Source organism: Lepidothrix coronata, unplaced genomic scaffold (genome assembly GCF_001604755.1).
Source record: "Lepidothrix coronata isolate B3197 unplaced genomic scaffold, Lepidothrix_coronata-1.0 Scaffold12, whole genome shotgun sequence".
NCBI classification, from domain to species: Eukaryota; Metazoa; Chordata; class Aves; order Passeriformes; family Pipridae; genus Lepidothrix; species Lepidothrix coronata.
The window spans coordinates 1,974,506-1,999,258 of record NW_016690192.1 but is presented as its reverse complement, the minus strand read 5'-3'; the positions used below and the strand labels follow the sequence as shown (position 1 = coordinate 1,999,258).

Here is a 24,753-nt window from a genome sequence, read left to right as displayed (position 1 = left end):
AAAACAGATCCTGGTTTATGAGCTGTCCATGCTGCAGGAGGTCCTTGTTCCATACAGATTTGGAAGCTCACAAGTAGTCTGTATGGTTGTTTTTTTTTTTTTATCAGAGGATGTGATTTATGAGCACAGTTTCTTTGTTCTAGCGGAACCATGGGACAGTTTAACTGATTGCTTCAGTTCTCTCTGGTTTTTACTTCCTCTCCTTAGTTTGGGGAACAAGTAGTTATCAGACTGGGTTTTCTAGAACCATAAAATGATCCTATAAAGGAGGAAAGATTCATGTAGTGGTGAAGGGCTGCATAGATACTACACGTAGAAAAGATGAAGGCAAATACAAAAATTTGTGTCAAACTAATATCAACCTGGCAACCTAAGTCAATGAAACTTTTTCTCACCTGTAAACATTTAAACAGTTGGCTGTAATCTGTTGTCAGAATAGAAATGGGGATAGTCTGAAATTTGCCAGCGTACAGAGTTCATGTTCTGGTACACCTCGGTATGGCAATGTCATGCATAGGTCAGTTGTAACCACTTTTTGGCAGCCAGCGTCTTCTAAGTGAAATCTGTTTTTCAAAACAAAATGGAAATTCAAGAAAAATGTTTTTAAAGTATGCAGGCAAAGTTTGTTTTATTTTGTAGGTTTTTGATATGAGGAGAGACAAGTTACATAACGCTGTATTCCTAAGGCTTGTATGAGCTAGCCAGAGATGAGGAACTATCTTACTAAGTAATCCCTTTCGAGTTAAAAATCTAAAATCCACTGAGAACGTAAAACCCCAATAGTTTCTCTGCAAAACTGGCATCATAAATTGCCTAATTTATAGATAAAAGACCGTTTAATGACATCATTTTACATGATCCATTGTCATGTTATTGTTGGACAACATTTTGGATATATTTAATGTGTCATGCTCAGTAAAAGTTTTTGAAAGACCTTTTCTGTCCTCAGCATGGAAAAGTTTTTTCACTTCTTTTCCATCAAGCTTATTTTCCTGGCACTTATAGTCTCTTATTATGTCTTATCTTTCTCCTGGATAAGATTGTTTTCCCAATTCATATACAGAAGGCCAGTTAACTTCTGAGTGATCTCTCCATGCCATAGTACCCAGAGGTTCAGAGATAGCTCTGTTTGCTCAGGTAATGTTAGTGGGACACAGTACTATTTTAAAACCTTTTTCTGGAAAAAAAAAAGACCTTGTATACCTCTGAAGAATGGAATTAAATTACATTCTTCTATTATATATGTGAATTGGATTATGGGAATGATGGAATTAATTTATCTTATTATAAAGAACATAGCATCTTCTAAAATACACATGATTGTTTTTAGTTTTGTTCATTTTAGCTGAGCCATAGAGCCATTTCTCAGTATATATTACAACTCTATATTGTTTTCTGCGGGAGAATGAATGCAGCTCTAGAAAGCAATTATGGAACTAATATATTTCCCTGAAATGCATGTTGTGATGCAGGATTTTGCTCATGTTTCTGAAAATTACTTAAACTTCTGCTTAAATTATCCTGGTATTGCAGGTACCACTTAAATTAATTTATCCTGAAGATGCTATCTTGGTAAGGATAAGTTTTCCATTATTGGCAAAAATAACTTGCCTTCCATAATAACTCTTTTGCCCAGATCCAGCATGGTTTTTTTCAGCAAGGAGTATAATGCCTAGCTATTCTGTGCACTGGGGCACCTACACTGTACATCACAAAGAAGAAAAAGGACATGTATTTTGGCACTAAAAAAACCCAAACAACAAAGCAAACAGTCATCATAAAAAAGTAACCTCTTCAAACAAACCCTCTGTCACCCAGCTTCCTGGTGAATTTTGTGTAGGAGTTCATTTTCCTTTTTCTCTGTGTACCGTGTGTTACCACAGTCTCAACTTCAAGAATGATCAGAGACCTATAAAACATGATCTAAGAGGAAAGGCTGAAAGAATTGGGGTTGTTTAGTTTAAAGAAAATGAAAGTGTTGGGAAAAACAGTAATGATCTTCCAAAATGTAAAATGTTTCTCTGCAGAGAGAAGGAAAAAGTATTTCTTTATGTTCAGTGAGTCTAGCGCAAGAGGTGATGGAATTGGAGTAGGAAATTTAAGGTAGACATTAGGAAATTAATTCAAACTGCAAAAGTAGTTTGGCACCGAAAATGATTATCTGGGAATCTCGTTTACTGAAGGCTTTGAAAGGCCGATTAAGTCACGTGTCTCAGGAATGGTTTTAGTTGCAGTAGATTATGTGGAGATAACCCCAAAAGGTTCCTGGCTGGTTTATAGTGTTTTGTTTCTCTCAGGTGATTTACAACAGATGCTTTATTGCTGTGTTGTTTTGATTCTTACTCTTTCTTATGCCCTTAGAAAATGCCAGTAAGAAAAAATTAGGTAAAAAATCGGGAAAATGGAATGAGTGGTGACATTTCCAATAGCAGAATACTAAGAAATCACAAGCTCTGCAGGATAACTGTTGTGTTTGAGCCAGTGTGTGACTTGCTGACATGTCCTCCTGACAGGCTTTGGGACTCGAATAATGGGCTGGCATTCAACAGGTAGTGGATAGTCAATACACAGAAATCTGTGGTTTAACTAATCTTTTAAATTTTAATTCATTTTTAAATTTTATTTGAAGTGTTGGTCTGTCTTCACTTTTTGCTGTGTGTAAGTACTTCCTGAACCTGCAAGGAACAAGCTCTAGCCAGAGTTCACCAGTGGCCAGTTTGTTAGTCATCAGGTACTGTCACTGCAGCTTCAGGGATATTCTGCCCAAGGTGTGGGAAAAGATAGATATTTGAAGTAGCAGGTCTAAAAGCCAGAATTACCTCAACTGCTGAGAGGTATGAAGTTGAACATGATACTGTTTCATCTGAATTTGACATTTATCTTTGAGAATTTTTATTCCTCACAAGGCCTTCAGGTTGCTGCAACAGTAAGGTAGTACCCAAAATTCTTTTATCTCTTTGAAGCAGAATTGGAGAATTTATCCCTTGTCCAAGTTGAATATATATTCTGCTGCACAACTTTAAAACACCTCTTGTTCACCTTCTCCTAAGTTTTCCTGTTTCTCTGATTTTCACTATTTTTCCTGTAGCCTAAAATCTGTTTTCTATCTGTAAGTAGCTGCTATAGATCTTCTGCAATAACAGAGTGATCAAATGATGCATGGAAGGATTCATGAGAACCTATGGAGTGTGACCCTCTGGCAGACAACTCTGTCCAGCCCAAGATCATCTACATCTTCATCATTCCTTGACAGAAAACCGTTGAAACTGTTTGGATACTGAATGATGGCTACAGGTACTGTGTTCTAATCCCTTCCAGTTTCACATTTTCTCCTCATATGTAAGCTTGCTACAAGTCAAACTCTTCATTATGTGTCCTGTTGATATTGTTACAGAAATTTTAAATCCCTGAAGACTGTTATGGTGCTTTGTTTCAGTCTTTCCTTATGGATCGTGATTTGTAAATCTCCCATATGTTTCAAGAGTCCTGCAGACTCTTTCTTTGGTCCACTTTTCCAGTAAGTGTGGCATCCCAAGCTGGACAGAGTATTCCAGTTAAAACCTCAGCATTGAGTAAAGAGAGTATTATTTAGTGTGTGCAAAAAGGCCGTTTATCAAACTTAGTGTCCTTCCTTTTTCATAATACATCATTGACTGCAGTTTGGAGAGCCTGTCACTCCCTATCCTTCTCTGTGTAATTCCTGCCTACTCAGATTTTCTTATTTTATGCTTCTCCAGATGATTATTCTGAAGGGTGCTGTTTTGTACTTCCTGTTGAAAGTCTGGTCTGTGACAGCTTAGGCAGCTGAACTGCAGCAGACAAGTTACTGGAGACTGAACAGAAGGAATGTGAGAAGGAACCATTGAAGATTTTGTACTAAAAGTATTAGGTGATTGTGAATGACTGCCTCTGGGAAATCAGCTTTACCTTCTGGCCAGAAATGTTTCTTCTTCTTAACATTCAGTTTTATTTTTTCATTAGTCTGTGTGGGTACAGCCTCCTCTGGGAGGGACAGGCTGGAAATTTGTACCAGTGTTTGCTTTTGCATGCCCGAACACTTCTGTGGTTTGATGGAATACTGTCTTTCCTGCAAAAAATTCTAGAAAACAACTACATCATGCAGAAAACAGGAATGATCATAAATTAAGTCTGCCTGATGTCTCTAATACTATGACAAGGAATACAAGAAGGTAATTGTACAATCTCTTAGTCTGTCCTGGTTTTGGTTGGGAGATTCCTATAAGACATTAAAATCTTGATTGTTTACTTACATGACAAAAGAGGAAAGAGGCCTTTTTTTAAACATACTGTTTAAACAAACACTTCCCACACAGTGAAACAAGACAGCTGAAGGTAATGTAAGTCTATTGCTATTTTTTTAATGTTTCAAAATTTTTGTGTCTAAGAATATTTTTCTTTTAATTTATTTTGAAGGGCATGCCTACAGTTAGTTAACAGCAAACTGTTCCCTCTTTCAGTTTATAGGAAGTTTATGGAAATTACACACTCCATGGAGTTACTTTCTCTAACTTTCATTTGGGAGTGTTATCATCTTAACAGAGGACTTGCACACTGTTTTAGAAATTCAACTGTTAGGCTATATATTGACTTAGAAAACATCTCAAAGCCACATGCACTTCATTTGGTGTTTTGGTCTGTGCACAGTTCCACAAAACCTCGTGTAGGTGTAGGTGACCACACAGAATCTGTGCCAGCCACGGGCTGATTGTAATGTGCATATTGCCTCTGACTTACAAGCTGTACACCAGTACAGTGCAAGGGTTAGGGACAAGATAAAATCACTTGCTGCTGTTTTGATTTCCTGAGGGATTATCGTTTTTACACAAGAAATGAGGAGTGCAGTTCCTTTTGTGAGGACCATTCCTGTGCCAAAATTTGAAAATATGTTCTTGTCAACTGTGATGCCATTCATAGCTTTTACATCCGAATCTTAAATTTGGATACAAAGATCTCTGTTGTAGAAGCCCCATCTTGTGGACAACCAATCAATGACTACTTCAGCACAACAGATTTGAAATACTTAGGAAATCTGAAGATATTTTGGTGGTCTTTGCAATAAACTGGAGAGTCTTCATATTTCTGGACAATATGGAAACTTCACTCACAAGTAGAAATCAGCATATGCTTTTTGAAGGCTGTTTTCACAGGAACAAAACATGAATTACAGAGAGGTGAAAAATAGGGATGGAAACAAGGATATTGTCCCCAGAAGTCAGTATGATTCAGCTAAAACACTAACAAGCCTGAATCCTGCCTTGAAATCACAGAATTGTGTCCTATAGTATTTGTGTAGCATAAATGAGTCTTTGGGTAGCAAAATCATATAAAGGCAAAAGGCATTCTTTGAAAAAAATTGTGGAGAGAGAAAAAAATAGCAAAGCATGAATGAAAGCTGAATCTGGAAACCTTGGAAATATCCTTGAGGAGATAGTTTGTTCCAGCACAAAGTAATGGAAAAGGTCAAGCAGCTCCAGACTCAATGAGCCAACGTACTTGGTAGGCAGAGTGTTAGGGAAGTAAAAAGTGTATGAAAACAAGCCTGTGTTAAAAGCTGTTTTCAAGTTTCAGTATGACATTAAACATCTTTTTGTCACTCTGAAGATACAGTTTTCTGTTTCTTCTATATGAAGAAAACAGGAACCTATATGATAGTTTTCCATTTAGTAATTAGGGCTGTAATGAAGTAGCCAGAAATTGTAGCGACATCTAGGGAAGGGTTGGGAGAAGTGCCTCCCTGCTGAAACACCTCCAGCTGAAAATGCAACCACTTCTTCTGTGAAGGCAATGTACCCAGGGAATGTTGGTTGGAGTGGCTTACTTGGAAGGGATGAGGAGAGTAAAAAGGATTAAGGTGTGTGAATAGGGTGCTGTAGCAGCCCTTTGTTGGGAGGAGAACAGAGGTTGCTATTCCTACAAATGGATGTCTGACTAAGCATGGAGATCAAAAAAGAGACAAAAGTTTGTGATCTGGACATGACAAAGCCAGGAAATAATTTCATAATTCTTACCAATAATAGTCTGGATTTTATTACTTAAAATTATCTGTAGAAGTGAATGCACATCTGCCACGTTAGACTTCAAGTTTAAAATAACTGTTTACTTCATATTGAATCGAAATACTTAGATTTTCATCCTTCAATAGTCTGGGAATTTTATAAAGACAACTCTTTTTTAACATATATAGATCAAAAAAAGTCACTGTTACTGACTTTTAACATATATAGATCAAAAAAAGTCACTACTTAGTCACTGTTAGTCAGTGTTCCTAATAAATTAACAGATAAAATTATGGATGCATATTACCAACATATTATTAAAAATTTACAGAAACCTCTGTGGATGCTGAGGAGTTCCTGACTGACTCTTTTTGTTTCTCATAGCAATCCAAAGCCTCTTTTGGAATAGAATTCTACATTTTTGGTGAAGGGCATCTTTGAGGAATTGTGTGAGCTAGGGCAAAACCTTTGAGAAAAATGCATATTCCCAGCTTTTACCTCAGTCTGCTCCTTAGGGAAGAGAATATTAGAACTTCTGCAATATAGCAGACTAAAATTTTACCTTAGAGCAAATTCTGCTGGGACGAGCATGTGCAGTCAAAATCAAAATCTTTTTTAGTGTGTAGCCATGAAAGGAGTTTTGCGTCTCCTTTCCATGGAAGTTGTTTCTTCCTTGAGAGACAGGGAACAGCAGAGGGTAGTTCACCCCTCAAGGGAAGAGCATATGAAGTGGGAACAGCTACTTAGAATTCCCTGCACTTAAATAATGAAGCACAAACAATTCAACTATAGGAGTAACAGACAGATATTAGTATGGTGTGAAATCTAGAGGAGAAGCTGTAGCCTGGGAAAAGAAAATGAATATGTAAAGCTTGTAATAAAATGGTTTTGGAAAGCAAGGGTTTATTCCAGTGAGGGAATAATGATTGCTCAGAATCCCTGCTCCACCAAGTGAGTTCCTTGTAGTACAGAGACAGGCCGGGCCTTGGTATAAAGGACAAACAATTGCCTTATTCTGAGCAGAAAGCTCTAGAAAAAGCCAGTGTTGGTAAAAGCAGAAGTCTCTGGAGGAGTATAAGACAAGGGCAAACATTCAGTGATACTTTTTATAGTGGATTGTATTAAAAATTATAGTTGTTTGTATATACCTATATGAAGAGGAGACTGATCACATCATGAAGAGTAATCTGTTGTACAGCTAATATGTAGGATAAAATGTTCAGTTGCAGTGTATCATAAAGAGAGGAGTTAATTGCTGAAAGTTGCAGAGTAATATGAATCTCTTGTACTAATAGATTTTATCAAGAAAATACAGCAGGACTGGAAACTCCAAATTTAAGTGTACACCTGCAGTAATCCACTGTCAGAAGAATTGTGTAGGTGTATAAAATTGATTTGAAAGGGAATGAAGAGGTGTGACTTGTGAATTGCTACTTTTTAAAGATAAAAAATTAGTGCACAAGTAGGTCATGTTAAAAAAAGAAAGTAACTTTTAATCCTTATCTCCTTGTTATGCACATTTTCAAGGTGTTTTCTTTTTTTGTCTCTAGCCTTTCTGCTATTTTAAATATTCTCATATTAAATTTTTATTGATATAAAAATGCTAAAAGATATAGTAATAATACTGATATATCAAGTGATTTAGCATTAAAAAAGATGAATTTTCAGTGGCCTTTTGAAAACAAGGCTTGATGTGTTATGTAATTACAAAATATATGCAGATGAACCTTGAGCACTTGTGTTTGTAATGTATGAAAGTGTTCTTTTAAAGCTGTGTCTGCTTTGTGTCCCTTCCTCTTCCAGCCCAGTCCCTTCCTCTGGAGCTGTGGTGGTGCCACATTGATGTAATCCCACTGCATTGGTCACCAGCATAGGATCCACTTCCCCAGGGATGGATCCCTGTCCTTGAGCCTTAACAGATCAGTGAGGTGAGGAGAAGGAAAGGCCTCTGCCATCATCAAAGACAACCCCAGACTCTTCCGAGTCTTGTCCAAAAGCTTCAGTAATTTACAGTTCCTTATGGTAAGACACTTTTTCTGGTATTAACGTCATGAGCATTTTAAAATGTTATCAGACAGTAATTACTATCACAACTTTTAATTCTGTGTTTCTGTTTCAAATTTTCCTCAGTTCTATCAGAACCAAAAGTTAATGCCCGTTGGCTAATTTCCAGTGCATGCCTCCACAGAACAACTGCTGCCTTTAACTGGTGGAGAGATCAAGGCTTGAACTGACAAAAGACATCTGTATTTTGGAAAACAAATTAATGTTTATGTTTTAATTTATAAGTTCCTGGCTCTTTTATGGTTCCTGTTTTTCAAGTAATGTCTCTTTGGATCCCTAGCTGATGGAGAGTCAAAATGGAAAAGGCCCATGAGAGAATTATCACAATAGAACATCTGGTCTGCATTGGAAAAAGCTGAGAAAGATATTCAACATCTCTGAGACCAAGAGGCAGCTATGAGGCAGTTTGGAAAGTCAGTCTATGAAAAATCGTGCAGGTTGTGGCCACCTGGGCCAATCTAGTGTTGTTTTGGGAAGAGCTACTCTACTTCCTTGCATCTGAATTTTAATGTCACTTCAGCACGGATATGTGAGAACTGGGAGTGGTATGAAAGGTGTTTGCTTTTCATAATGTTAATCTGAGTCCCAGCATTGTCCTAATTATATTGTGGGTTTTTGCCAGTCTCCTAAGTTTTCTTTTGAGCATGTAGGCTGGAGTCAAAAGGCTTTCCCAGGGTTTTGGCATAGCTTTATAGGAAAATGGATGGAAATTACTTTGTATATTTTTGGAAGAATATTTTGCATCCTGCTTTAAACTGTTCCAGAAGGTGAAAGGACGTTAGCTAGACTGTGTATTGGCTCGTGTACTGGTATGTCACTAATGGCAAGGAGTTTTGCTTCACCTAATTGTTCCTGTTTTCTGCAGCCACAGACTATGAGAAATGCAAAGAAATAATGGGCCAACCAGGGCAATAAAGGCACTACTGGATTCAGAGGGAACAAACTCCTTCCACCACATGAAACTTTCGTCTTTTAAGTCATCATAGCTCATGCAGAACAGAAACAATTTGACATGTATAACAAGAAACACTGCAATTGTTTGCCAAACAAAGACTTATACTGCAGATGGAAGAACTGATGAAAATTGTTTATAGATGGGGAACTAAATGTAGATTTTTCAAGAACAAGGTTGCTCTCTTCCTTGCCAAGACAAACAACAAATCTAATAGAAGTCTCATTTCTTTAGGCTGCCTGAGGACCCACTGGAAAATCTATGGACTTTTCTCCATAGAAAATTTGTGTATCGTCAATGCGTAAGTGGATTGTCCACAGTTACACTGTGGCAGCTGCAGAGGAAGTGGAAGGTTCTCAGGAATACATTAGGGAGAACTGGATTTTTGGCTTCTGATATAGTGTGGAGCGTCTTTGGAAACTGTGGAAGTTTATGAGCTGGATGTTACTGCTACAAAAGGTTATCTATGAGTTAAACATAATAGTAATTAATCTGCTATCTTTAGATCCTAACACTAACAACATGATGAAATTGAGAATTCCTATTCTGTAGAATTGCAGTTTTCCAGGATGCCTTCATTCCTACAAAGATGCCCTGATCTGCACTTAGTTTTCAGTGTTACCTTTAGCAATCTGTGCACAGATGTTTTTACAAGGCACTATGTAGTCATCCCAAACAACTGGTTTTAATGGACCAGTTATTTAGGAAAAGCATGTAATGAGAACTTAAATACAATCCCTGATACTAACATAAAAGCATGTATTAGCAGAGTAATATAGTTTGTATTGCCCTGATAGATAGCAGACCCTGGAAATATAAAACTTGTCATGTCCTTAAAATTCTGTTATATCTGTAAACATATATGTCTTGGAAAAGAGGGCCCACAGCATCCGGGACTGCTTTAGGAAAAGTATTGCCAGGAGATCAAAGGAGGTGATTATTCTCCTTTACTCAGCACTGGTGAGACTTCAGTGGAAGTGCTGTGCCCAGCTCTGGGCTCCCCACAAGAGGAAGGACATGGACATACTGGAGTGAGGGCAGGAAAGGGCCATGAAGATGATTAAGAGGAGCACCTGTCATGTGGCTGCCTTGAGGGGTTTTGAAGTTGATGTCCTTGAAGATACTCAAAACTCAACTGGGTGAGCTCCTGAGCAGCCTGCTCTGGGTGATTCTGCTTTGTGTTGGACTGGTTTGGACTGGATGATCTCCAGAGGTGCTTCCAGACTGTGAATATTTGAAGCAGTTTGGTTATGTCTTGTCAGCATTTTAGCTGGAACTCAATTATTTAGGAATCCTAAAGAGAGCAAAGGCTGTGACCCTAGAAATCCATCCAGATGGCTGAGGCCCAGAAAAGGCATAATGAGAGCTGCTAAGTATTTCAAATGTCTCATCAGAGTGATATTTCGCTTAAAAATACAAATATAGACATGACTTGGGTCTTAATGACACTGAATACCCATAATGTTCTCTTACTTCAGCTGGACTGCAGATGGTAACAACCTCTCTCTATCTGAGCACGCATATTTTAGTTTATCTTGCTCTGTAAAATCTTATCACATACTTTACTCTAGAAATTAATATTTGGAGCTTTATGGTGCAGAATTTATTTGTTGATTTGTTCCACAATTTCTTTCCTTACTAGTACTGATATTAATAAATTAAAATGTATTTTGACATATTCAGTAATAAGCTCAAGGAGTTGAGAATATCATAATTTGAGCAAGGTAAAATCAAAATATGTGTTGCATTGCATATTCTAGTTTTTAACTATTCTTACAGCACCTTCAGAATAAGAACAAAGATTAAATTCAAAAAAGACTTTCATAGTTTTAAAACAACAAGATTTATGTGGAAAGGCAAAGATAATGTAAGAAGATTCACCTGTGGTTTTTCATCATGAAAATGCCAACAAACTAACTTGCAGTTTTGAGAATTCCCAGATCCTCCTCTTTTTGAAAACTCTTTGTCTTTCATGTTGCCTCTAAGAATAAAAAGGAAAGCAAACTGGAAAACAAGAAAATGAGAAATGTTGCACAAGGAATTAGGAGATAAATAGATTATAAAGCATTTGATTTGATTTTGGGTTTGCACTTCAGCAAGTGAAACAGTAAGTAAATAACCTGTTTCTTTATCAATACATGGAGTCACATTGAGACTGACAGACCAAGACATAAATGTATAAATAGCACCTCTGATAATTATTAGAAGATGTCAAATTTTGCTGTGGATGAGCCCATCCCAAAACCACAAAATTAAGACTTCAGACAAAAATAACACATGAAGGTCAAATACACTTAGTCATAAGCTGCTGTCTTCTGCCACCACTTTTCCTTGACTTAATACTTTAACAGCATATCTCCTCTGATTCAGGCTCCTCTATAGTCTCTGCGTGGGACTGGGGGGTTGGTGGGGACAGTATTACTTTAAATTGACACCTCTAGCAGCAGTTCCTACTTGTACTGTTCTCCTTTTATAAATGTATAACCTATTTCATCTATCAAAGCCTGACTTAGCTCCAAGTCACCCATTTCTCAGGGAAATTAAATCTAATGTCTAATAAGCATAGAAGCTTATGCAACTTTCATTCCCCGAAAAAAAAGTATTAAATAACATAATAATATTACCTTGTCTTTTGATAGCTAGAGACTTGTGCACTTTGTTTTTCTGTAGACCAGATTGGTTCTGCATTTGGGCTTGAGGAGGCCAGGTTTATCCATCCCTTTTTGCAGACTTTCTGAATGTCACCTCAGAATTCTCCTCTTGTTAAAGGACCCCCTGAAACTTTCATGTGTAAGGTTTGATCCCTTTCTCCACTTCTCCCTGTGGTAGGAGCCCCCTCTGTTCCCCCCCACAAGGGCTGTGTACCCCGTGGTCTTACCCTGGGGGTTCTGGCTGCTTTTTCACTCATTCTCTCCCTCACAGGATTTTCTCCTGCCTGACCAAATTTCTGCCTGTTCCATCCCATTTTCTATTAATACTCACCACAGTTCTGTGTCAGTGGGTGCAACATTTGAAAATGCAGAAATCTGCCTCTAAACCATGTAGATTAGCAACATAATTTCAGGGGTTTGCCTCCTGCATGTGTCAGTTCAATAAGTGGATTTATAGGGAATAATTTTTAACTGTTGCAGCCCTCTGAAACCGCTTCTCTCACTTCTGTAATACATAAAGTGACATAAGGTCACTGATGCTGGGGAAATTGGTTTCCTGGTTGATATGCTAATTCAGCAAGAAATCAGTTCTTGCAGAAACCCAAAGAAAATTATTTTAATATAGTGCCATGCTACTCTGTTGACTTTTAGGAAAGAGATAATTAAAATATTCAAGGGAGTTCCAAGTCTCTGGAGAAAATACCATTATGGAGATATAAAGCTATTTTTGCCTCACAGCTTATTAGCTTCTTTCCTAAAAGCAAATCAGCTGAATGTGATGGGCACAAAAATAACATCTACATGTGCTCAAAAAAATAAGAAATAAGATACTTTTATAAACTGAGTTCAATATAAGAATAGACTTAGTTCAGTCTCTTCTGTGTCACTCACCCTGTGTTTACAGTAACTGCTCCTGCAATTTTCTGGATGAAAACTTCCATCCAGATACATCTAAGGCCATTAATAAGTCTGCACTATGCATCTGATTGCAATGGGGAATAGAATTACATTGATGATGTCTAAGGAGAAAGAGAATCTCTGCACTCAGTGTGAATAAGGAGTAGCCAATGCCTTGTTTTTTCAGAAATAAATAATTAAATTAAATTGAAAACAACAGCCAATCTATAAGAATAATCACTAAGAGTTTGAAAGCCCTGTATTTTTTCCTAACAGTGCACTTATAGTAGGCTATTACTGAGTACAAAAAGTAAAATAACAGTAATATTTACTGTATGAATATCCCAAGGGAAAAAAATTTAGTAGCATAAGCTGTTTCATCTTTTTAGATGTACAGTAGATAGAGTGTTCATAACAGGAACACCCTGTTACCTCAACTGTGAAAGGTTCTGGGAATCTAATGACCAACAGACTGGAATTTAAATTTATTTTTGTTTGGTTTGTATTTCAGTGAGCATTTGAAAGACCCACTAGTTTATCTTTGTCAGAGATTATTTTTCTTTTGGCTTAGCTTAGACACCAATCTCACTGTTGAGTTTACATTTATGGAGCAGGACCTGAGGTTTTCTCCATGTGTTCAGCATTATGATTCTGACTTTGCAGATCTCGTTGCTTGGGATAGTTGCAAAAGTCATGTCTGCTTATACAGCAACAACAGAACTGGGGTTCAGACGCTGCTGGTTAGTCAATTGAGAAGGAACAAAATTAGTTTTGAAGGCTGCCACTTTTCTTGGCTTGTGCAGAAGAGTTGGTAAAAGCTGCAAAGACAACTGAGTACCCTGATGACAGTATTTATTATACATTTTATTTCATAAGTGGATTTTTAGAAATAATTTATTTTGTTGTTTTACTCTGCTTTAGCAAATCATGTGTGACTGTAGTTGTTTTTCCACAATGCCTGTTTTAGTTGTTTTCGTTGCCATTTGTTCTCACTCCGTGTAGTACCGTCCACAAGGTGGTGCCACAGCTAAGAAGTTAGCAATAAATAAGACAAATATGATTTGCTAATTCTACCTGCTTTTTGCAACTAACTAAAGTATCTGCACCTTTAAAGAATTAATAATTTTTTCATAAGCATAGTATCACAGGTTTGCAAGTTTTTATTTTAAACCCTTTCTGTGTCTGCCTGCTGAGTGGGAGCAGCACCCACAGACCTGTGTCCATCCCAGATCATGTACAAAAATGAAAAGACAGCTCAGGGTTAAGCAGACAGACTGATGAAGAGCTGTGTGTGTTCAGGCAGGGTTATCCATGCTGTGCCCCATGGATGTGTCCTATATATATGTAGATCACTTCAGCAATACCCCAGGAGTCAGCCCAAATCCTGACAAGCAGAATAGTTCATCTGCAACTTCAGCTTCCGTGCACTTACCCTGGTGTGGCTGTGGCACATCAGACCCTAATTTTCCAAGTTTTTCTACAGCAAGGTATAGCCAAGCTCCCTGTCATGATAATGTACAGTTGACTTAATTCCAAAGGGGTATGAAGTGCTTACAGAGGGCCCTGCTGTGAGAGCAGCTGGGTTAATGTATACAGGTGAATTCAGTAGTATTTTTCCTTCAATCATAGTTAAAAAGGCAGCCATCCCAAACTGTGTTCAGCACAAGTGATCAAGTTTATGAGCATCTTTCAATACAAGATCAGACTAGAAAAAGTAAAAGGCGATAACAGGGAACATAAGATGTGAAATGTACCACCCAATACAGAAAAGGCAGTAAAACTTACAGGAAAAATTTGTTTGAATGGGTCTAAATGACTGCACTGTTTTATAGCAGGCCTGTATGTCCCTGAAGAGCTGAAGTGCAGAAGGCCTTGGTCATTTCTCCCTGAATGTGTGTGTTAGTTCTTCAGCTACCCTTGGCCACAAGGCCGTGGTTGCTTCTTGCACACCTGCCCTGCTCCCCTCAGTGACCTCTGCAATACAGGTATGCGTGTTAAGACAAGATATACCCTCTGTGAGCTTCTCCAATGCATAAATTAAGTCGTTTATTCATCACATTATTTTGTACCAAAAGCAGGAAGAAAAAGGGATAATTTGAAATACCTTTCAGGCAAGCACTGCACCGATTGTTTCTTCCAGCTAGAATCTCTCTTTGGTATGGTAGACCTGTATCAGAACAAGAAGAATAACAGTGTTTGCATAATATGTTTCTCCATATTGCTATATTATTATTTTAAAACATACTAAAATTCTAGTGGGTTGTAAGAGACTCAATGGAAATTACATATACTCAGGAAAGATGGTTTGTCCCCCAGTTATAATGCAGAATGAGAGTTAGAATCCAGTTCTTATTTAGTCCAGTTCTAAAAGTTGTCAAATAACACATCTGACACCTCTTTTTTTTTTTTTTAAGGATCAGATCTATAGATTTTATCTTAAAGTGCTTTACAGTATTTTAAAACTTTGTGTTGTTTTAAACATCTGTTTGGAAAAGTCAGAATCAGAGAACTAACTAAAAATATAAAGTCACTGAACAGGTCAACTAGATTTAATTTCTGAGTCTATCCAGTTAGTTTGGACTAACTGAATCACAACAGAGACATTGTCAGAGTATTCCTGTAAGATTGTTCTGAGTGTATGGCTGCAATGAAAATGGCATATTTCTGGATTAGTTTGGACTTCATTTTTAGTTTGACTTTGTAAAATTGCTTTCAAAAATGTTTATTTTTCAGATATTTTACATAGAGAAGAAATTATGCTCTATTCTGAAGGGAATGGCAGAGCATCTGAGATCATACATTTAAGTCTCCACTTTATGTAAACCCCAGGTATGCATTATTTTAGTAACTTAACAACTGAATTGAGATCCAAAACACTTTCCCTTGCAATATTTATAATGACTTTTGCACCCTTTCTGGAAATCCCGTAAATATTTTTAAAATATCAAAAACTGGTTTTCCTCTAAATCTGGTTTTCTGGTTTCCCATTTAGGCAATCATGAACAAAACATGCTTCAGCTCAGTGTCTATACCTAGATCTTACTAGAAGGAGGTAACTTCCAGTATTGTAAGTTCGGAGTCAGCCTGAGCAGGGCTCCGAAATCATCCTGCAGATGCACAGCGTTAACCGGAAACAATTCAGAGTGGCAGTGGTATCCTGCAGGATGTGTGCGACGCCTTCAGCTGTGTGTTGATTTACACAGGGCCACATTATAGATTATACATTCTGGTAATTGTGGTATTGTTATTGCTGGGCTATATCTAAGCACAGGAAACACATATAAGCACATTTGAAGTGATAACATCCACTCCTGTTTAAAGGGCAATATTTTATTCTCGTGCGTAATACAGTATTTGCAATAATACAGACAATTTCCTAACAAGTACATAGGAGACTTTCAGGAGAAAAACCTGATTCATTGTGGGAGGCCCATAACCAGCATTTACAAAGAAATCCACATCAACTTTTATTCACTTTAATTTTATTTTTTTCAGTATGGACATTATTCTGAGATCAAGAAGGAGACAATACATTGCCATCTGAAAGCACAAGAAAGATCAAAATAAGTTTTCAATGTGTCACTGAAACCACAGTGCTAGGTTTCTGTTAAGGAGAATGAGTAATACCATTCTAGCTGTGAAGAATGCTGTGAGTGGGTAATAATTCCATCTAACTGATAGGGCAGATTTTCTGCAAGAAAATAAATTATACCAACTAAAATCTTGCCCTATTTCTTCAGCTCACTAAGAAATCCCACTCACCAAACCCATTTAGCTGCTTGTCTAACATTAGGATATCCTCCATCCAACATTCCCAACCCAATCTTGCAATTCAGGAACAGACTGGCTCCAACCCTGGCCTGGACCATAGCTAAATCTATATCCATGCTTGTAATACTGTTGCAGATCAATAATACGATGCTATACTGCGTAAATTGGTTTGTTGAAATGATAGTTATGAATGAAGTTCTAAAAAGACACTGCAACATGTAATAAAGGACTGACCTACTGACAGTTCTAATGGGGATGTGATTAACATATACATAAAATAGCCCAAAGCCCAATGACTTGCTTCATGATTTCTTGAAAAACTTTTTATTGTTTTCTATCTATAATATTTAACATTAAGAATACATTTGTCATTATACATTTATAAATGCTACTGATCTGATATTTTTGTACTGGCAGTCTTAACACTGAACGAAAGTATAGTTTTGTCAGACCTCATATGCACAAAAATTTTAAATAATAATGTTGCTGATGCCTCATAATATGCCTTTGCATTATGGCAGTCTCATTATAATATTCTTTTGGAAGTGTAACCTGCTTAGGTAAGCTTTGATTTACAAGATAATATTAAGACATGTTTAATTTTAAGTATGATCTTTACTATTTTCCTGAATAGGAATATCTGTCCTTAGTTTAAACTTCTAATATCCTGTTTAACAAGGAAACAGCTTCAATCGTACTAAAAGTACTTAATGTTAAGAAAGTTTTCACATTTGGTTGCTGGGATTAGGGCTTTAAAAACAAAGGTCAGGTGAAGATGCCTTCTTGGAATACACTAGGATATAAGCCTCTATTTTTGTTTGTAGTTCATAAATCTACATATTACATAAACCAGTAATAACTTTAATATAATTATATTTGTATTTGTGTGAGTGACTGGAGTTGAACAGCACACCTACATGGCTGCAGCATATGTGAATCTTCCTGCAGTACATTCTGGTGTTGGCTTTCATTAGACAGTAAGAAATGTTGCCTGCAAAAATATCTCACAGCTTGAAAAGGAGACTAATGTCTATCTTTTTCACATGGGAAATGTATTTCATCATCCCTCACATGACATCGAAATCAGGTCTGTGGAAATGAAAATACCAGGCTCTGCACACCATAGGATTTGTAATTAGCTTGAGATATCCCAGAGAAAATTCTGTAAGTTACTTTAATCTCTTTATTTTGCCTTGTCTCAGATCTGTCTGATTTTGTTTGAGTTTATGAGTAATTTTTGGTGGAAATGTCTATGTTGCAATTGAAATGCTCTAACAAGTCCTCATCACTAAAAAGCACTGAGTTCTGTTACTTCTGAGGAGCCATGTGGAGTCCTGGAGTCCTTGTAGCTGTTGGGGAACTCAGGAGCTTCCTGGTCTCACTTCAGCCATATGACAGAACCCCCAAAACACCTGGGATGTCTTTAGGTCTTAAATATTTAATTTGAACGTCTAAAAGGTAAGAGTTTCTTAAGCATCATAAGACATGAGAGTTAACAGATCAGCCTGAGCCATGCCTCTTTCATTTACTTTTTCAATAAAGTTGTCAGGATGCTGCCCAGCCAGGCTGCCAGATGTGCTCTCCATGTTTGGGGTAAGTAATCGCTTGGTCCTGGGATCTTCTGCACAAGCTATGCCTGAACCCACTGCAGTTATTTTAGGTGACACACTAAAGTGGTCAGCATAAACTGAGTAGACTTTGTCCAGCACTTTGTCAGCATGCCAGAAGAAATTCCTTGGGATTCAGAGTCTAAGATTTCATTTCAATTAATTGTCAGGATGATGAATATTATTTATTCCACACTAAGGCTTATTTTAATCCAAAACACAGATAGATAGCGTCAATGCAGGCAAAATTATAGTTCTCCCTGCATAGAAGCCCATCTAGATATAATCCAGTTTGCTCCCCTGTCTCTAAATTTGAAGGACAGCAGGAATGGAGACTGCAGCTGGCCTGGGATTCCCTTGCACTTGAACCTGCTCTAATTAGGCAAGTCTATTTTTTCACAAAATAAAACTATTATAGACAACAATATGGTGAACTGAAAACTCCTCAAAGTTGTTAAATTCTGTCTAGTTTGGAAAAGGAGCTGTATCAGGCCGATGCTCAGTGAGGCAATGGAGCCCAGTGGGCAGAGTGCTGGACAGGGATTGAGAAATCTGGGTTCTTTTCCAAAATCTCCTGACTTTTAAATGACCTTGAGCTGTCACTTCTCTGTGCTTTGGATTCACTGGCTGTATGAGGAGGATAATAATGCTCATAATGGTTTCAGAGTTGCTGAAGGAAAGATCTGCATGAACACAACACTTCGTGCACTACCCTGAGCTAGATGCAGCTGTAGTTAGAGGTGGCCAGGATGTGGTCAATGCCTCGTGTATTCCACAAAATCTGGGAAACTTTGGTTGTTACACATCTTGCTTTCAGTTATCTGTCAAAACACATTTTCATGTTAAAGGTCTTTCATATCTTTCAGACCATTACAAAATATCTCCAGGAAATTTCATATTATTTACTTACGCATTAATACAGTTCATGCTTCTGTTACTGGGAACTGCAGAGTGCCTCTCAGGATCATACAAATGATAACTTAACATAGATAATGTGGTTTTGACCTAAAAAAGAGAAGTGTTTTGCAATGTTATATTTAACATATCTGGGGGAAAAAAAATTATCGATTAGTTTATGTTGTAAGGTAATTGAATTGAGTTTTTAGTTTGAAACATTCTCTTTGAAACTAAAAAAAAATGGGTTTTTTTAATTATCATTTTAAATCAATGTCTTGATTTCACACGTTTTGTATTAATATACAACTACAAGCTCTGTGCACAAAAAAAGAACAGTCTACTTTCAAAACTGCTGAATGCTTTGACCTCAAGGGCATAGAAACTGTTGACTCATTGTTTTTACTGCATATAATATTAGTCCTTTGTCACATCCAGGGAATGACATCATCTTCTTCATTGTTAGCAGCAGGTTTGAATAACAGAAAAAGTGCAGCATTAGTTGTCTGCTGTGTTTGTTCTTAATAAATGAATGGATATCTGCTACCAAGACTCAGATTAGGATTTTTGAGTAACATTTAGAACAAGCTTGTGCCCAAACCCTGCAAAGAGCTTTGCTTCTGGCCACCATCTGCAGGGCAGTCGAGCTGGCAGGAGCCCGGAGCCTGCAGAGGGAACGTAGCTGATGGTTCTGGCTTCTTGAAAGTGGTAAGAGGAGTCAGGAAAGGAAAGATTAAGCACAGAATGAAACAGATCTGTTCTTCAAGGTCATTTTAGTAAAAGGAGTCCCTGCACTTCTGTGAATCATACTTCTGTGAAATCTAAAATCATGAAAAGTAATTATCGGAAAATAAGTCATCTCTAGGACGTGCAAACAAAATGGGAACTAATTATCTTGAAAATGCACCAGAACAAGTATTTAATCTATTCCAAATTTATATTCATGTTTATTAGTCTTCTCCTCCCTATAACTAAAATGTCTATGTCCTAATCTCAAAGAGTAATTCCCTATCAGAAGTATTTGGTTACTCCTGCCTGCTTCATGGAAGAAGGATACATCATTATGATTACTAACCAGGCTGATGGAGGTCTTCTTTAAGGTCATACACCACCTTCTATAAGGTTCTTCAGAATTTTTTCATGGCAGAGAAAATTTTAAGTGTTGCTTCCTGAACAATAAACATTTCTAGTGGAAAAGAATTTACTCAGGGAGAGAGTCCTCGAGAGTCTGATCAAATGTCAAATTCTATCTAATCCATTACCAATTACCTTTATGTTTTCCCAGAAAAATGTGGTGTCTTTAACTATAAAATTATACCTTTGTGGTTCCAAAAATATTTGTCCTGAAGATAAGTTCCTGTGTTGAGAGAATGAATCAAACTGGACTTTGAAAAGCTAAAATCCATACAGCTGTGAGAGAAGCACTGAGGCAGCAGGCTGGGAAAGCTGGAGGTCATGGGTTAAGGATCCAGGATTGCTGGATCACAGAGGTCCACATACCAAGAGTAGATGCAGACAAGGGCTACACACAAGGAAATATTTTCTAGAATGCCAGAACTAAAAAAGAATAAACAAGCCATGCTGTAAAAGATCAAAATCAGACCTTGTTGACTTGGAAGCAAGAGGTCTGATGTACTGGCCTCTTCACAACAGACATACCTGTACTTGTGCAGGTAGGGAGAGCTGCCTTGCATGTAGGCTTGAGCAGATGCACCTATCTCAATTCCTATGCCAAATTTATATTGCAAATTTCAGACTTATCTGTTATGAGAAGTAAGAAATGTTACACTTTTTTCTACATATTTCATATGCTTTTGCTATATGAAGTCTTTCCTCAGTCTTCTGTTCCACTCTGTAGTTCACCTTCAATCAACATTTCAAAAAGTCTCAAGTAGCATGAATTTTGGTGAGGCCAAATCACTTGATTTTCCCTTACCCTGTTTAGAAGAGGCTTTACTTGGATAAAAGCAATAGTGCCAGCCATTTCCCTTCATCCTTTAAAATTACTGGCCACCTCTAAAGAACTTGGCCTCTCTTTTATGTCACTTTCTGACAACTCATTTGAGTTGAACAGGTTGCTGTGGCCAAATTAAATGCTTGGGAAATGGACCATACAATTAATTTGCAATAGTAAGTTGTCTCAGCATCATTTCTCTTCCTCTCAAGGGGAATGCTGGCTCAAGCAAAAGAAAAGATTAACGTAATAAAAATATTCTAAAGACATCCTGTTAATTGTCCCAAGCTCAGATGGTATTGTCTATTCTTCTGTTGTGCATAGCCAGCAAACAGTGTAAAATCCAGAATTCCTTCCTACCATGAAAGCAGAGCCTTCAGTGCTACAGGATAATCCCTGCCTTTCTGGAAAGCAGATGAAAATGTGGTGTGGCAGAGCTTTGCTTTGGGTTTCAGAGGTGAGCTCAAGTTTGCTCCATTTATGAATATAATAGGACTTGTTTATTTAGATACATCAGCAACTTTAACCAAGAGAATAAAGATTTATGGAAAAAAGGAAAATTGCAAACAAAGTAAGAGCAAATTTTGGGAAAAGAAGGAAAATTTTTTCCCTGAATGTGCAAAAGAGATTTCCCATGTTTGTTTAGGGACAGAAAAGACTCAAGGTTTTAAATTCAGCCAAAATTAAGGCTTTCATTTACAATCACATTTGCAGTGTTGACCTTGAATATCACATTCAGTGACAGCAAATCTCATAGGAAAAATTAATATATCAAATAAAACTCAGAAATATTCACAAGTGACTGAGTGAAGCAAAGCTGTCAGAAGAGTTAAATAAAAGAAGACTCTGTAATTCTCTCCTTGCTCTAAAATGTCGTTTCCTCAGAAAGGACAAAGTCTGATTTTTGCTTATATGAAAATAGTCATAAAATATGTAAGAAAACACAGAATGTTGTTTGCTTCAGTTCCTGTAAACTAATCAGGCTGAATGATGAGTCTTCCTGTAACTCGGAGCACTTTTGAATACTATGCATGAAACTGTGTTCCTCCCCTCATAAACAGCTCGAGCCTTGCCTATGTATCAGTGTAGAAAAATAAGTATTGACTTATTCACAAATTACTTTTTAGGCACTGGATTCCCAGAAATATATTTGTATAACAGCATCTAGAAGCAAATGAATGTGTTAATAACCAGGTTTTCTTTCATTTTATGGCCCTAAAGACACTTTGATCTTCTAAAATTATGTTTGTCTTTTTGAAAAGCTAACTTTTATCTCAGCTCTGGTGCTCATTTCCTTATCTCTTCTTCTGAAATAAATTTTTTACATGAATTCAGTATGCCCCATTTCATTTTATTTCAGACAGCCAAGTGAGATATTTCTAAATATTTTATCAAACAGATAGGTTCCCTACAGGATGCTAACTTGTTCTCCTATTTTTACTTTTTTATGTATCTTTCCAAAATGAAATATTTTGGATATGGTACAGTTTGTTCACATGTCAGATATGGATTTTTTAATTCTGTCTTTCTGCAGAACAGTAAGAAGAGAAAATAAATCAGATGTTTTATCTGATTGTACTTTGATCAGGTTTTTCTGTATTCTCAAAAAGAACAGCATGGAGCTTCACTTGCTGCACAAAAAAGCATTTTTAGTTTTGAAAATATTTTAAAACATCTCAGGAAAGCCAGACCCAACCCTTAGATTAGAGTTCTACTCATCTTAAAAAAATACTCCACTGCTTTACCATGGTCATATTTGACCATTTAGGATCTCCTGGTATTTATTATCCACTACATGAATTGGGAAAAACTTCTTAGTAGGAGCCAAAATGTGGGCAGAATTTCACCTGCCATAATATTTGCTATCACTCTCCATGACACTCTTGACTAGATAATGAAAAATGGCTGTAATTGTGCTTCTGATACATCTTGATATGTGGCAACCTAGGAAATACTGACACTGTGTGTGACACAGGTGAGAGAGGTGTGTGTGTCTTCACATCAGGGAATTTTGCTGTCTTTGAAGTAAAAATGAAAATTTAAAAATGTTAGTGATTAAGTTCATGGTGGCCATGGAAGTCTAAAGGTTGTGGGAGGGCCTGTGGTTTTTAACAGACAAGGCAGAAAAGGTTCTGGGCAAACAGCAAAGTAATCTGCCTTCCTTGTGTGATACACTTGCTGTAGGCAGAGGATGTTGCAGATGTGTTCTGGACATTAAGTCATCCAAGAAAACAGTAGGACTGAAAATCCAAAAGTTTCCAACTCCTTTATTACCTTCTCAAATTATACTGCAAAGATCCAGAGCCTGGACCTCTGGGAAACCTCTGAGGAAAAGTCTGAGGAAGACATTCTTCAAAATAATTTACCATTTAGTTTCCTCAGTATAGCATAAACTAGATGTAGCTGTTCTGGCTCCCCTCAGTCCTTCCATTTATAAAAGGTACCCAATTCCATATAAACCTTTTTGAAACATTTGGGAGACTTCTCAGTACTCCAAGGGAGATGCTGTTCTCAATATTTACGATGTGTACCCAAACTGATTTCTCTCTTTTAGTGTCTCCAGTGCAAAATCATTACATTGTCAGAAATAAACCAAGTCTAACTTGTGGGGGGGGAAAGAAACTGGATTCCATCGTGTGTTTCATATTATACCATTATGAAAATGGTATATTAAATTCAAATACTTCAATTGTACCATTAGATGTTGTCATTATGTGGCTTGCTAATTGATAGGTTATTCAAATGAACATTATAATTTTAGACTTCTTAGAAGCATCCATATGAGGAATTTCCAAACTTCAGAAAAGTAAACTGGGTGTTAGGAAGGAAAAACATGTACTGAGAATATTTCCTAATGCATGTCACTGAAAAATTATTACATAACTGCCGTGTGCATTCCAGGACTTGGTGCAGGCTATTTTTAATACCCGGTATGAAAGAACTTCCTGCTACTTTTTCTCTTTGAAAGCTGCTTTGTGGTTCATTAGATCGTGTTGTCAGGCCAATTTTTCTGCTATCCTTAAACCTCATTTTTATCTCCGTAAAAAAAAAAAAAAAAGGTGAAACTGTATAAGATGGAAGAAGGTGCTGAGCATAAAATACCTTTAAGAGTAAGGTATGTTGTGTAAGTGTTGCAGTGGTCCCAGAACTAAGCACTGCCAGCTCAGGCTTAATATTAAACCCCAAAAGAAATCTAAATATGTTAAACACATACACATTTAAGAAAAGCAAAAGAACTTGTATGCCAAGCAACAGCACCTAGCAAGAATTTTGAACTTTCTGTTTATGATATTTTTAAAATTAATTTCATTCTGTTCTCCAGTGTTATCACAGGTCACCATTTTGACCATGATTTGTATAACCATGGCCATTAACATGAAGCATTTTGCTTAAATGTAACCAAACTTCTTCAAACATGGGCTATGCAAGACATTTCAGAATATTTTAACTGCACAGAAAGTTTACACCATTAGTGTAGCTTTGCTGTTAAAATCCTGGACAAACAGACTGACAGAGATGAAATGGCTGGGGGGGGCACCATTTTCACCTCCTCTGACCTCCTGCAAAACAAAGGCCACGGGACTTCCTGAATTAATTTCTTTTTGAACTAGAACATATCTTTTGGGTAAACATACAGTCAAGTGACAGACAACACACTAAATCCGGTAAAAGTATTTAGAAGTATTAATTTTATAGACAAAACAAAATGTTTGTACTTGCAAATCAACAGACATTTCATTGGATATTAGAAAGTTTCTGTGACTCTCTTAATTCCATCCACAGCAGAGAAATGGGATGACAATTTTCAATGCCAAATAGCACTGAGTGGTAATTGCTGTAACTCTGGCTGTGAACCTGCCCTGGAAGGCTCTGGCAGGGAGGCAGCAGAGCGTGTCAGTCAGATGACTGACACAGGTAATGCCCTCAGCTGCCCTGCCGGCCGCTC

The 24,753-nt window shown here is 37.2% G+C and overlaps 1 long non-coding RNA gene across 1 annotated transcript; it reads left to right on the top strand.

Moving 5' to 3' along the window:
- The first annotated feature begins 587 nt into the window (after nt 1-587).
- On the top strand, nt 588-10,902 carry LOC108492813. Its single transcript, XR_001873244.1, has 3 exons — nt 588-3,294; nt 7,821-8,039; nt 8,148-10,902. It is a non-coding gene; the product is annotated as an uncharacterized LOC108492813 (long non-coding RNA).
- The last annotated feature ends 13,851 nt before the right edge of the window (nt 10,903-24,753 follow it).